General features: G+C 47.6%; 1 long non-coding RNA gene across 1 annotated transcript; it reads right to left on the bottom strand.

Annotated features, from left to right (window-relative positions):
- Positions 1–1,903: 1,903 nt before the first annotated feature.
- On the bottom strand, positions 1,904–3,194 carry LOC126493047 (uncharacterized). The gene is made up of 2 exons (XR_007589742.1): positions 2,801–3,194; positions 1,904–2,530 (listed from the first exon to the last, which is right to left on the bottom strand). It is a non-coding gene; the product is annotated as an uncharacterized lncRNA (long non-coding RNA).
- Between the last annotated feature and the right edge of the window lie 784 nt (positions 3,195–3,978).

The raw sequence follows: 3,978 nt of genomic DNA, 5'->3' as shown, positions 1-3,978 counted from the left end.
CCATTAATTAGGCTTTCAGATACTCTGCTTGTAATCACTCCATACTTCAGAAGCTGCAATGACTTAGACATATAAGATCTGTCTATTGTGAGGTATTTGGGTGTCCTATTTGCCTTTCCTTCACTTGACCACATGCACAGCCACAAGCTTTTAGGGACTTCAAAGGCCAGGACTTTATCTTCAAAGTCAAGAAGGAATGTCTAGACTTCATGTGGTGTGTTTTTGTCCTGAGAAATCTAGGACATCACTTATCGTGGTGACTGCTTGCTCCCCTTCTCACTGGCTAGAGCAGCAGGTGCTGCCTGTAGTAGCTGACAGTATTTGAGAACTAGGATGCAAGGTAGCATACTGAGTCACCTCTGGCACTGTAAAAGATGTATGTGCTTGCTGTTTTAAGCTTCAGTCTTTATTCTTCGATACTTATATTTATCTCTGCATCTCTTTCAGGAATTTCACTAAACACTATCTCTGCATCTCTTTCAGGAATTTCACTAAACACGGCTGCATAATTTACCAAGGTGGACACTAAACACATTTCATTCTGAGAACATGCAGCTTTCCTTTCTATCTTGCCGTCCCTGAGGTTTGTCATCAGCAGTATACTTTCTTCTGGACAGTGTTTTTTTCTCACAGGCAAAATCAGAAGTCTCTCACAGCTCTCAAGTTTACTGGAAAAAAAACAGAATTGACGAGCTTGAACTCAAATGACTTATAAATCAGAATGAACTCCAGATGGAAGGTGAGGCACACATGGGCTCCCACAACAAGTGACAAAGAGAAACCCAGTGTTAGGATGAGGTGTTTGGTTTTAATTCAGCATGTTAATTAGGAAACCCAAAGGGGGCTTCTGATTGCTTGACTTTGATACTTTGATAACTGGACTTTGGTAGTGTTGGACTCTGGCATCCAAACACCGAGAAGGAGTCGCCCCCAGAGACCATCTCACACACCGCAGCCGATGCAAAAGCATGAGGATTTTATTAATTCTGTCATGACAGGGTCCCCCAGCATTCGGGAAGCCGAGGGACCTCGAATAGCGGGTACAGTCTACTTTTAAAGGGGCCACAGAAGCAAGGGGGGTTGTTCTTTGACTATTCTGATTGGCTTATTTGAAAGGGCTATTACCAATAATTGACTGGAGAGCTGTTGCCAGATCAGATGAGGTAAGAGGTCATTTTGACCCCGTTTCCCAGGGGACCGAACCAAAGCATACGTATATGGGTAATTGTTCAGGAACTGAGTACGTGCGAGTGTAGCTGTTAGGTCCTTGGTTCCCAGGGGAGGAGGGGAAGCACTATGGCACAGAGGCTGAGAGGATTCAGAATTGTCAAAAATGGCTTCAGGATTGTCTTAAAGTCTTACATTCCCTCCTCTTTTTTGGTCAAATATCTCAATCTTGAGATATTAGTAAATTTGGAAGACCAATTGGATCTGTATACAGAAATTAACAAACCAGTGTTATAGACCCATCATAGATCAATAAACTGTCAGATGAGACTATTTTCTCATATTAGGGAGGTCCTGCTGACAAGCATAGCCAACAAGATTGTGTCAAGCTGGGGTCAGTACTATTTAGCAAAGAAAAGGCTCCCACTATCAGATTAAACAGTCACTGGCCTGTATTAGAGCTTGCCAGCAGTGAAGCAGGAGTTGTAGAAGGGTTTTTAGGACTAGGAGTGGAGCCCAGGGCCCTGGAAAGGGGGGCTACCTCGGCAGGGGCTCATTGGCCCTGGTCAGTTAATACTGGGTTGGGCCCTAGTACTATGGTCATTGGAGGTGTTACAACTCACAGGGTGAACAGAATCCCTATGTCTTTTTTTTCTGGATCATATAACTATAAACCCCAAGTATTGCCTGTCAGATTTTTTTTTTTCTCAGTAAAAGTGATTATGATTTCAGACTGTTTTCTGGTGTGGTACGGGTGAAAGAGACTAAGTCCTTTTTGTTAACCCTCAACCAGGAGACATTGACATTGGTTTTACATCCCCAGGCAGCACAATAAACTTTAGCCGCCCCCCCTAATATTGTTTTTCCCCCCCAGACAAACATATCATTCAGAATATTTGCATACAGGATAAAAGTTTCCAGGGGTTTGCTCAGTATCCTCCCAAGAGGCGAGAGGATTTTGGGTACGCTGAAACTTTCATTTGGATGGTCCTGGGTCGTCCCGTGGAGGTGTAGGCTTGACGTGAGATGCATGGATCCAGGCTGCAAGATCGTCCACTTTGAGGGCAGTAGGTGTAGGGTCCCTTCCAGCGAGGTTTAAGGTTCTGGGACCGGTGTCTCTGAACATACACAGAATCGCCAACCTGGAACGGGTGTGAGATTTCCGGGTGCCCAGGCTGGTGTTGGGAGGTGCCAGCAGAGAAGCAGGGAGAGTAGCTTAGCCCAGCGGGCAGCAGCAGGGATAGCTAGGGCCCCTTTAGGGAGGGTCTAGTCTGGCCTGCAGCAGCAGGCTCTGGTCAGATAAATACCATTTTATGTCCCAAGTCCTTCTCGACACCCATGGAGACAGTCCCGCTTCTCGCCCCTGGGAGACAAGTGGGGGAGATGTCTGAACCCCCGTGTCCAAATATCTCCTCCAGGGGAAAATCTTTTGCCAGCCTCCAGGGGCAGCTGTGGGGGATATGTATCTCAGATATCCCAGGAGGCTAGCTCTGCCACTAGTTGACAGAAATCAGGGCTAAGGGCAGGGGTATCAAAGCAAGGGCTTGAGGAGGCGTGGATTGCAGGTATAAGCGAACAGCTGCTGTTCTGGCTGTGGGGTGCTGCAGCTTTTTTCATGTCCCTCCGGATATACCCCAGGCGTCAATTCTGGAACGAATGCGAGATTTCCAGGTGTCAGGGTGGCCAGAGGTCTCTATGCTAGGGCTCGGAGATCTGGAGAGCCTTCAACCGCACCTGCAGATGGGGCTTGTGAGCAAATGGGTCATGAGGGGCCTTAGGAAACTAAGAGGAGGGTCCCCCATATTGGATCTCATAGGGGGTTAGTCCAAGCTGAGACGAGGTGTTTCACACATAGAACAGTGCTAGGGGAAGGAGCTGTACCCAGTCTCTAGTGCCAGATTCCAAAGGCTAATCTGGTTTTATTTATCCTTTTTACCTGTCCTGAACTCTGGGGTCTGTATGTACAATGTAATTTTTCCCAGTCTTATCTATGCCCTGACTTTTCTGGGCAACAAGGCAGTTTTACCATCTATTCCAATTACTTTGGGCAGGCCAAACCTCGAGAAGATTTCTTCTTTGATATTCTTAGTCCGGTAAGAAAAAGCTTCTCTGCCATCAGGCCGATGTCCCTTTAAGTAGGTTGCTCAGGTCATTCATCATTGCTGCCCTGCCTTCTTACCAGCATGCCCCACCAAAACCGGCTCTGCTTGGGCATTGCAGTACCCCAAGCTTCCCATAGCTGCGGTCTTGGAGCTGGGAGCAGTTGTTTTCTGTGAAACTTGCAAGCAGCTCGGGAAGGCTGTTTGGAATTGGGCTCCAGCATCTCCAGAGCCCCTCCTCATTTTAGTCAGTTGCTGCCTGTGGAGGCAGGTGGCTGTAAGCAGAGTTCCCAGGCTTGGGCTGTGACCAAGGCAGCTGGGAGGAGGATTCAGCCTGCAGTGGCTGCAAAGCCTTCCTCAGCGAGGTGGGCATGGCGAAGGCAGAGAGCAGCCTGCTTTTCTTTACAGCCCTGGAGAAGAGTAGGGGAAGTCAAAGTCTCCAACAGGTCTTTTTGTAATAAAAGCGTGGGACACTCAAGAATAATCAGCAGTTCTTGTGTCCATAGTCAAATGCTTTAGACGTAGCGAGGGGGAACTCCTCCCCTTTACCCCCCATCCCAGAATCGGACACCTGGGTGTACAGTGTAAACAAGGGGGGGGGGATTTCAGTATTGTCATTGTCGCCCACTCCCTTCCAGGTTCGTATCAGTTTGTTGCCGCGCGGCTTCTGATTTTGAGTCTATGTCTGTCTTTTTGTTCTTGTGTATTTTCA

The sequence above is a fragment of the Alexandromys fortis genome, unplaced genomic scaffold (assembly GCF_014885135.2).
Source record: "Alexandromys fortis isolate MF-2015 unplaced genomic scaffold, M_Fortis_MF-2015_v1.1 scaffold_282, whole genome shotgun sequence".
NCBI classification, from domain to species: Eukaryota; Metazoa; Chordata; class Mammalia; order Rodentia; family Cricetidae; genus Alexandromys; species Alexandromys fortis.
Note: the sequence above shows the minus strand (reverse complement) of the source record. Positions and strands in the feature narration are given on the sequence as shown.